This window comes from Gorilla gorilla, chromosome 5 (assembly GCF_029281585.2).
Source record: "Gorilla gorilla gorilla isolate KB3781 chromosome 5, NHGRI_mGorGor1-v2.1_pri, whole genome shotgun sequence".
Taxonomy (NCBI): domain Eukaryota; kingdom Metazoa; phylum Chordata; class Mammalia; order Primates; family Hominidae; genus Gorilla; species Gorilla gorilla.
This window is the reverse complement of record NC_073229.2, coordinates 164,505,116-164,516,041: the sequence shown is the minus strand read 5'-3', so window position 1 is coordinate 164,516,041 and position 10,926 is coordinate 164,505,116. Positions and strand designations below refer to the sequence as shown.

The window sequence follows — 10,926 nt, the reverse complement described above, 5'->3', positions numbered from 1 at the left end:
CTGAAAGCCCAACTCCTCTGCTAGGAAGGTATATTTTAGCCCACATGGGAACCACCATCCTTATGGCTCCAGGACAGACTCTTTTTCTCCTTCTGGTGGAGACTGATGTTAATCCCGAAGTCTGCACAACTCACAGGAAAATTGGCTGAGCCACAACTGCCATACGAGTCCAAATCCACCTTAAGGATCCCACCTACTTCCCTAATCAGAGACAATATACCCTAAAACCAGAAGCTAGGAAAGGGCTAGGAGCCATCATCGATAATTGAGGATGCAAGTTATCCTCAAATCCTGCAATAACTCTTGTAATACTCCGATATTGGGGGTAAAGAAACCCAACAGGAAATAGAGACTGGTCAAGGACCTGTGCCTCATTCATGAAGCTGTGGTTCCAATTCATCTGGTGATTCCCAATCCCTATACCATGCTAATTCAAATACCTGAGAGAACTAAATGGTTCACAATCCTGGACCTGAAGGATGCCTTTTTCTGCATACTGCTACACCCTGACTTCAAATATTTGTTTGCATTTGAGGATCCCTCCAACCAGACCACCCAGCTAACCTGGACGGTATTACTTCAGGAATTCTGAGACAGCCCCCACCTGTTCAGGCAGGCATTGTCAAAAGATCTGAGTTATTTTACACCCAGGTTAAAGTTTTACAATATGTAAATGGCATTCTTCTTTGTGCCTCAACTGAACAAATTATTCAGGAGGGCAGTAGAGCTATTCTTAATTTTCTGGCTAACAGAGGATATAAGGTCTCTGTGATGATTAATATTGAACATCAACTTGATTGGATTGAAAGATGCAAATTTTGTTTCTGGGTGTGTCTCTGAGGGTGTTGCTGAAGGAGATTAACATTTGAGCCTGGGAGAAGCAAACTCACTCTCAATCTGGGTGGTCACCACCTAATCAGCTGCCTTTGTGGCTAGAATAAAGCAGGCAGGAGAAGATGGATGGGCTGATTTGCTGAGTCTTCCAGCCTTCATCTTTCTCCCATGCTACATACTTGCTGCCCTATAACTTCATACTCCAAGTTCTTCAGTTTTTTGACTTTTGTACTTACACCAGTAGTTTTCCAGGGGCTCTTGAGCCTTTGGCCACAGACTGAAGGCTGTACTGTCAGCTTTCCTGCTTTTGAGGTTTTGGGACTTGGGCTGATCCACCACTGGCTTCCTTGTGCCTCAACTTGCAGATGGTTTATCATGGGACTTTACCTTGTGATAGTGTGAGTCAACTCTTCTTAATAAATTCCATTTCATATATGCATATATCCTATTAGTTCTGTCACTCTAGAGAACCCTTACTAATACAGATTTTGGTACCAGAGTTGTTCTAGAGGAAAATAATTTTAAGGATGGATTTCTTCAGTTGGTTTTGGGGTTTCTGGAGTTGGCTGCTTAATCTGATTAGACTCAAAAATGCTAAGGACTCTACTCCTAATAGTATGGAGAACACTGATAGTCCTTGGTGTGAACTGTTTACAGACTTATGCAAAATAAATGCATTTGATACTTCTGATTCACTGCTTGTGAGAGGCAAGGAGTTTAATGAATCTATATATAATACCTTTTACCATATGTGTTGAACCAAAAGGAATATAATGAAGTTGGCTGGTTGCTCCTAAGTTTGCTGGAAAAAGTGATGAAAGAAAAGAATGAGCTCAAAGATTCTAACTCCCAGCTCCAGAAGCACATACTGTGCCTCAAGTCTTCTAACATTACCTTGAGTGATAGTCTTATCTCTTGTAGACAACTGGCAGAAATTGCCAAAAATCAGACACAAGTTTTTATCATGTGAGTGGCTGACCTGCAATGAAAAGTGCATGCTCAGTCTTACCAGATGTCCACAATTAAAGTGAGGGCATTGATTGGAAAATAATGTGCCCCTGCAACTTGAAATGGGGACATGTGGGAGGACCCTGATGAAGCTGGGGACACTAAGCTTGTAAACTCTGATGAGCCTTTTTGCCAGAGGAAACAGCCTTCCCACCTCCAATGGTGGCAACATCCCCTCCCCCACTTATGCTGCCATCAGCCTTTTCACCTTTGTCTGAGGAGATTAACTATGCACTGGCTGAGGCAACAGTGATGGCCTCCCCTCAGGCAGTTGCCAGGAAAGACAAGGTTGAGTCTTCTCAGAACCCACCACTAACACCTCTGTTTGCTTCTAGACCTATCACTAGACTAAAGGCCCCTAGAAGTGAGGTTCAGAGTGTGATCCACGAGTTGTGCTACACCCCCCAAAAATGCTTGAATTTTCTAATTTATATAAGCATAAATCTAGAGAACAGGCATAAGAATGGATATTAGGGTGTGGAATAATGGTAGAAGGAACATAAAGTTGGATCAGGCTGAATTCATTCATTTTGGGGCCACTAAGCAGGGATTCTGCATTTAATGTTGCAGCTTGGGGAGTTAAAAAAAGTTCTAATAATTTAATTGCTCGGTTAGCTGAAATATAGATCAAAAGATAGCCCACAGTAAGCAAGCTGGAAATGCTGGATCTCCCTTGGTTTAATGTAGAGGAAGGGATCCAAAGGCTAAGGGAAATTGGGATGCTAGAGTGGCTTAGTCACTTTAGACCTACCCATCTCAGCAGGGAGGATCCAGAAGACATACCATTCACCAATACCTTGCCAAATAAATTTGTGAGGGGAGTACCTGCATCCTTGAAGAGCTCTTTCATTGGTCTTCTCTGTATGCCAGATCTTACCATAGGAACCACAGTCATTCAATTATAAAATTTAAATGCAATGGGAATAATTGGATCTTGAGGTGGCAGGAGCCAAGAGGTGGCACTCAACTGTCAAAGGCAAAGTGGGCATAGTCACCATAATGGACAGCAGAGGCAAAGCAGCAATCGGAATAGTCTGACTCATGTAGAGCTCCGGCACTGGCTAATTAATCATGGTATTTCTAGAAGTTAAATTAATAGGAAGTCTACTGCATTCTTACTTAATTTGTATAAGCAGAAAACTTCCAGGTCAAGTAAAAAAAAGACGAATTTTAATTATAAAAACAGAGAATCACAGCCCCACAACCAATTTCAGACTTGTACCTGTTTATAGACCCAGAACCCCTTGAATGAAGGGAGGCCGGGTCCCATTGAGGAAGGACACCACTACACCACAGACAATTTATGCTGTTAATATTTCTCCCATCCTTCCCCAAGGAGACCTCTGGCTTTTTACCAGGGTAACTGCACTGGGAGAAGGGGAATAATCAGATATTTTGGGGACTACTGGACACTGGCTCTGAGCTGTCATTGATTCCAGGGGACCCAAAATGTCATTGTGGTCCTCCAGTTAAAGTAGGGGCTTATGGAGTTCGGGTGATTAATGCAGTTTTAGCTCAGGTCTGACTTACAGTGGATCCAGTGGGTCCCCAGACTCATTTCCCCAGTGCTGGAATGCATAATTGGCATAGGCATACTTAGCAGCTGGCAGAATCCCCACATTAGCTCCCTGACTGGTAAGGTGAGGGCTATTATGGTGGAAAGGCCAAATTAAAGCCATTAGAGCTGCTAGAGCTGCCTCTACCTAGAAAAATAGTAAATCAAAAACAATATTGCATTCCTGGAGGGATTGCAGAGATTAGTCCCACCATCAAGGACTCCTATGACATCCCCATTCAACTCTCCTATTTGGCTTGTGCAGAAGACAGTTGGATCTTGGAGAATGACAGTGGATTATCATAAGCTTAACCAAACGGTGACTCCAATTGCAGCTGCTGTACCAGATGTGGTTTCATTGCTTGAGCAAATTAACACATCTCCTGGTACCTGGTATGCAGCCATTGATTTGGCAAATGCCATTTTCTCCATTCCTGTCCATAAGGTCCACCAGAAACAATTAGCCTTCAGCTAGCAAGGCCAGCAATGTCCCTTTACTGTCCTACATCAGGGGTATATCAACATTCCAGCTTTGTGTCATAATCTTGTTCACAGAGATCTTGGTTGCTTTTTCCTTCCACAAGATATCAAACTCATCCATTACACTAATGACATTATGCTGATTGGACCCATTGAGCGAGAAACAGCAAACACACTTATTGGTGAGACATTTGCCTGCCGGGGATAGGAAATAAATCCGACTAAGATTACATCAGTAAAATTTCTAGAGGTCCAGTGGTGTGGGAGCTGTTAAAATATTTCTTCTAAGGTGAAGGATAAGTTGTTGCATTTGGCCCCTCCTACAACCAAAAAAGAGGCACAATGCCTAGTGGGGCTATTTGGATTTTGGAGGCAACACATTCTTCATTTGGGTGTGTCACTCTGGGTCATTTATCGAGTGACCCTAAAGGCTGCCAGTTTTGAGTGGGGTCCAGAATATGAGAAGGCTCTGCAACAGATCCAGGCTGCAGTGCAAGCTGCTCTGCTACTAAGGCCATATGACCCAGAATATCCAATGGTGCTTGAGGTGTCAGTGACAGATAAGGATGCTGATTGGAGCCTTTGGCAGGCCCCCATAGGTGAATCACAGCAGAGGCCTCTAGGATTTTGGAGCAAGGCCTTGCCATTTTCTGCAGATAACTACTCTGCTTTTGAGAGACAGTTCTTGGCCTATTACTGGGCTTTAGTAGAAACTGAACGTTTGACTATGGGTCACAAGTCACCACATGACCTGAACTGCATATCATAAACTGGGTGCTTTTTGACCCATCTAGCCATAAAGTAGGGCATGCACAGTAATATCCCATCATCAAATGGAAGTGTTATATATGTGATAGTGCTCGAGCAGGTCCTAAAGGCACAAATAAGTTACATGAGGAAGTGGCTCCAATGCCCATGGTCTCTACTCCTGTCACCCTGCCTTCTCCCCAACAGCCTGCACCAACAGCCTCATGTGGAGTTCCCTATGATCAACTGACAGAGGAAGAGAACACAAGGGCCTGGTTTACAGGTGGTTCTGCTCTATATGCAGACAGTACCTGAAAGTGGACAGCTGCAGCACAACAGCCCCTTTCTAGGCCATTTCTGAAAGACGGTGAAGGGAAAGCTTTTCAGTGGGCAGAACTTTGAGCAGTACACCTGGTTGTGCACTTTGCATGAAAGGAGAAATGGCCAGATGTGCAATTATATAATGATTCATGGGCTGTAGCCAATGGTTTGGTTGGATGGTCAGGGACTTGGAAGAAGCATGATTGAAAAACTGTTGACAAAGAAATTTGGGGAAGAGGTATGTGGATGGACCTGTCTGAGTTGTCAAAACTGTGAAGATATTTGTACCTCATGTGAGTGCTCATGAAAACGTGACCTCAGCAGAGGAAGATTCTAATAATCAAGTGGATAGGATGACTCGTTCTGTGGACACCTCTTAGCCTCTTTCCCCAGCCACCCCTGTCATCTCTCAACGGGCCTGTGAACAAAGTAGCCGTGATGGCAGGGATGGAGGTTACTCATGGGTTCAGCAACATGGACTTCCACTCACCAAGGCTAACCTGGCTACGGCCACCACTGAGTGTCCAGTTTGCCAGCAGCAGAGACCAACACTGAGCCCTCTGTACAGCACCATTTCTCAGGGTGATCAGCCAGCTACTTGGTGACAGGTTGATTATATTGTATCCCTTCCATCATGGAAAGAGCAGTAGTTTGTCATCACCAGCATAGACCCTTACTCCAGATATGGGTTTGCCTATCCTGCACACAATGCTTCTGCCAACATTACCATCTGTGGACTCACAGAATGCCTTACCCACCGTCATGGTATTCAACATAGCATTGCCTCTGACCAAGGCACTCACTTTGTGGCTAAAGAAGTATAGCAGTGGACTCATGCTCATTTAATTCACTGGTCTTACCATCTTCCCCATCATCCTGAAGCAGCTGGATTGATAGAATGGTAGAATGGCCTTCTGAAGTCACAATTATGATGCCAAGTAGGTGACAATACTTTGCAGAGCTGGGACAAAGTTCTTCAGAAGCCAATGTATGCTCTGAATCAGCATTTACTACATAGTACTCTTTCTCCCATAGTCAGAATTCAAGAATTCATGGGTCCAGGAATCAAGGGATGGAAGTGGAAGTGGCACCACACACCATCACTCCTAGCGACCCCCTAGAAAAATGTTTGCTTCCTGTTCCTGAGACATTACATTCTGCTGGCCTAGAAGTCTTAGTTCCAGAAGGAGGAATGCTGCCACCAGGAGACACAACAATGATTCCATTAAACTGGTAGTTAAGATTGCCACCCAGACACTTTGGAGTCCTCCTACTCTGAGTCAACAGGCTAAGAAGGGAGTTACAGTGTTGGCTGGGTGATTGACCCAGACTAACAAGATGAAATCAGTCTACTGCTCCACAATGGAGGTAAGAGAGAATATGTGTGGAATACAGGAGATCCCTTAGGGTGTCTCTTAGTACTACCATGCCCTGTGATTAAAGTCAATGGGAAACAACAACAACCCAATCCAGGAAGGACTACAAATGGCCCAAACCCTTCAGGAATGAAGGTTTGGGTCACTCTACAGGGTAAAAACCACAACCTGCTGAGGTGCTTGCTGAAGGCAAAGGGAATACAGAATAGACAGTAGAGGAAGGTAGTCATCAATACCAGCTACAACCACGTGACCAACTGCAGAAATGACTGTAATTGTCATGACTATTTCCTCCTTCTTTTGTTAAGAACACGTTTGTGTATGTATACACCTGTACTAAGAAAATATCTTCATTTTATTTCCTTTCTTTTGCCTTTATCATGTGACAAAAGATTTGTTGAATTCATATTAGCATTTAAGGGTTGTTAACTCTATGTAATAGCATTTATGTTAAGGATTAGTGTGCTTGTGGTTGTACGAAGGATACTCGTATTGTATTAGGCATAAATATAACCTTATTATTAGCTTTATTTGAAGATTATGTATGATTTCAGGAGATATGTATGGGTTCAAGTTGACAAGGGGTGGACTTGTAATGGTTAATATTAAGCGTCAACTTGATTGGATTGGAGGATGCAAAGTATTGTTCCCGGGTGTGTCTGTGAGGGTGTTGCCAAAGGAGATTAACATTTGAATCAGTGGACTGGGAGAAGCAGACTCACCCTTAGTCCAGGTGGGCACCATCTAGCTGCCTGTGTGGCTAGAATAAAGCAGGTAGGAGAAGATGGATGAGCAGACTTGCTGAGTCTTCCAGCCTTCATCTTTCTCCCATGCTAGATGCTTCCTGCCCCATAACCTCGGACTCCAAGTTCTTCAGCTTTTGGACTCTTGGACTTACACCAGTGGTTCACCAAGGGCTCTTGGGCCCTTGGCCACAGACTGAAATCTGCACTGTTGGCTTCCCTACATTTAAGGTTTTAGGACTCGAACTGATCCACCACTGGCTTCCTTGCTCCTCAACTTGAACATGGCCTAACATAGGACTTCACCATGTGATCAGGTGAGTCAATTCTCCTTAATAAACTCATATATATCCTATTAGCTCTGTCACTCTAGATAACCCTGACAAATGCAGTCTCAAAATCTAAGGCTCAGCTCTGTCAGACTTCAGTGAAGTACCTAGGTCTAGTCTTGTCAGAGCATATCAGGGTACTAGGTGAAGAAAGTATTAAGCCCATCTCTTCCTTTCACCTCCCCAAAACCCTCAAACAACTGAGGGGATTCTTGGGCATTACAAGATTCTGCAGATTATGGATGGATAGCTGGGTACTGTGAGATAGCTCATTCTTTATACCACCTAATAAAGGATACTCAGGCAGCTAAGACTCAATCCCTGACTGGAAAACCAGAGGCTAAAAGGGCCTTTGACCAATTGAAACAAGCCTTGCTTGAGGCAACAGCCCTTAGTCTTCCCATAGGTAAGACATTCAATCTTTATGTATCAGAAAGGAAGGGAATGACTCTGGAAGTTCTAACCCAGGTCTGCAGTCCAGTCCAGCAGCCCATAGGCTACCTAAGCAAGGAGCTTAATTTGGTGGCTAAAGGATGGGTTTCCTGCCTCTGAGGAGTTGCAGAGGTAGCTCGGCTGTTTCCAGAGGCTACTAAGTTAACCATGGGGAATAACTTAACCATTTATACCCCACATAATGTGGCAGTACTGCTGTCTTCCAAGGGGAGTTTCTGGCTAATGGACAACCACCTCCTCAAATATCAAGCTCTGCCATTGGAGAGATCTACAGTCCAGGTAAGGACCTGTCCCTCCCTAAACATAGAGCCAGCTTCCTCCCAGAGGATGCTGGGGATCCTGAAAATGACTGTGAACAGATAGTAGTGCAAACCTATGTGGCCAAAGAGGGCCTCAAAGAAACCCCCTTAAGGAACCCATGAAGTCTCTTTACAAATGGAAGTTCTTTTGTAGAACAAGGGATTCACAAAGCAGGATATGCAGTGCTCATCCTTAGCGACATTACTGAGAGTGTGCCTCTCTGCTTGGGCACAAGTGCTTAACCAGCTGAGCTAATTGCCCTCATGAGGGTTCTTGAATTAAGCAAAGAGAAAGCAGTTAACATTTATGCTGATTATAAGAATGCATTCCTAGACCTCCATGCCCATGCCACTATCTAGAAAGTGAAAGACTTCCTCACAGCTAATGGGTCTCCTATTAAATGCCTTCAGGAAATTAACTGACTATTATCCTCAATTTTCCTTCCACAGGGTGAGGCAGTAACACATTGTAAAGGCCACTAAAAGGGGATGGATGAAATAGGTGAGGGAAATACATTGGCAGATGAAGCAGCTAAATCAGCAGTGAGAGGCCCCAGATTTCCAATCCACCTGATGCCCCTCTGCTCTGAGAGGGCTCCATAAGAAAAATAAAACTTCAATATTCTTCTGCAGAAATAGAATGGGCCACCTCTTGGGAATACACCTTTAACCCGTCATGATAGGTACAATAGGAGGATGGCAAACCATCCACCAACTTCCGGCCAATGGAAAGTTCTTAAAATCCTTCACCAAGCCTTCCACCTAGGAAAGGATAAAATGTATCAGTTGGTCCAAAGGTTGTTCTCAGGTAAAAATCTGCTAAAAATAATCAAACAGGTCATTAATGCTCATGAGACTTGTCTTAAAAATAGTTTCCTCAATCAACAGGTTCTTCCCCGCTGGAACCCAAAGAATGGGAGGCTACATGGGGGAAGACTGGCAGATGAATTTCACCCATATGCCAAAGATAAGGGGCATCCAGTACCTCCTGGTATGGGTAGATACCTTCACTAACTGGGTAGAAGCACTTCCATGTCAGACAGAAAAAGCCTTTGAGGTGATAAACGTAATAATTAATGAGATAATTCCTGGCTTTGGACTCCCTAAGTACCTCCAGAGAGATAACGGCCCTTCATTCAAGGTGGCTGTCACCCAGGGATTATCAAAGGCACTAGGCATAGAATACCATCTCCATTGTGCTTGGAAACCACAATTCACAGGAAAGGTAGAAGAGGCAAAATGACATTATGAAAAGGAACAGTAGAAGAGACAAATAATATTATGAAAAGGAACATCAGAAAACTCCCTCAAAAGACTCATCTCCCCTTGATTACTCTTCTTCCTATTGCCCTGCTACATGTTAGAAACACTCCTTTGAAACTGGGTTTAAGTTCCTTCTAAATCATGTATGGATGGCTTTTCTCACCAGTGATTTCTTGCTAGATGAAGAAACCAGATTTGATTAAACATGCAACTGCTTTGGCCCATTTTCTACAAAAACTGAAATAACTGTTGGAAGCCCAACCCTGTGAACCAGGGCCAACCATATTCAACCCGGGGGACTTAGTACTGGTACAGGCTCTTCCTTCTTTTTCTCCCTCTCTAGGCCAAGATTGGGAGGCACCTTACACTTTACTTATTCCTACTCCTTCAGCAGTGAATGTCACTAGAATAGATTCTTGGATTCATTATACTCAAGTAAAGGCACGGCAAACTGGTGGAATTACCTCTGTTGACCCAGAAGAGCACCTGAAGCACCAGTGTGAAGAAATTGGAGACCTCAAGCTAAAAATCATAAAAGATAAGTGTCAATAATTAACCTTTCATGGATATCTTCTTTACAGTCTTGTCTATAATTGCTGTTCTCACCTTCATTCTGTTCCCCACCATAAGGTGTCTTTGCCAAGGACCACTTAGTCCTGAATACCCATGGGATTATATACTCCCCTAAACAGCTACCTCTCTTCTAAAATGTAACTGCCCTCCCCTATACAAAATTTAATTTCTTTCACCAGGGTGAAACAGCTCTGGCCACAACATTTTTTTCAGAATTAGTCTATTTTACTTCTTATTTCTGCTATCTCTGGCACTAAATTTTCCCCAGTTTACTCTTCTTTATATAATAGTCATATTTGAACCATGCATACTTAACTTCCTTAAAAAGTTTGTTTCTTCTGGCCTAGAGGCCATCAAACTCCAAATGGTCATGCAAATGGAGCCTTGGATGACGGCTCCCTTTTTACTGGGGACCCTCAGATAGGCCTCTGAGAGAGATGTGACTGCCGTTTTCCCAAAACAATGCCCCATCTCAACATAAAGCAGTTATAACCGTCCTTGTCCCTGTCCTAAACAGTTAGATGTACCTCTTCAGAGGGGGAATTAATAGTAACAGGAGACAGACAAATTCTTATAGGTGAACAGGGACAGGTGCCCAGTGAAACACAACATTCAAGCCAAGGACAGTTTAAAGCCTGAAAATTGAACTGCCAGTTCCTGATAGAGTCCACGATTAGAGTGAGAACTTCCATCCCCATCTTACCCATTCTCTCTTGATTGGTTCCCTCTGAATGATGTCTTTTAACCAATTGAATGGTGCTTTATCAAAGACCACCCAGGGAACAATCAGCACTCATTCTCCTATTCTAAGCCCATAAAAACCCTGGACTCAGTCTCACAGATGGCAACTTGCTTTCGGGTCCTCTCTTCTGGCTAAGAGTTTTTCTGTCACTCAATAAAATTCTACTCTGCCTTACTCACTCTCCATTGCCCACATAGTTATTC

General features: G+C 43.6%; 1 pseudogene; it reads left to right on the top strand.

Moving 5' to 3' along the window:
- The first annotated feature begins 424 nt into the window (after positions 1–424).
- LOC134758708 (uncharacterized) lies at positions 425–9,960 on the top strand (annotated as a pseudogene).
- The last annotated feature ends 966 nt before the right edge of the window (positions 9,961–10,926 follow it).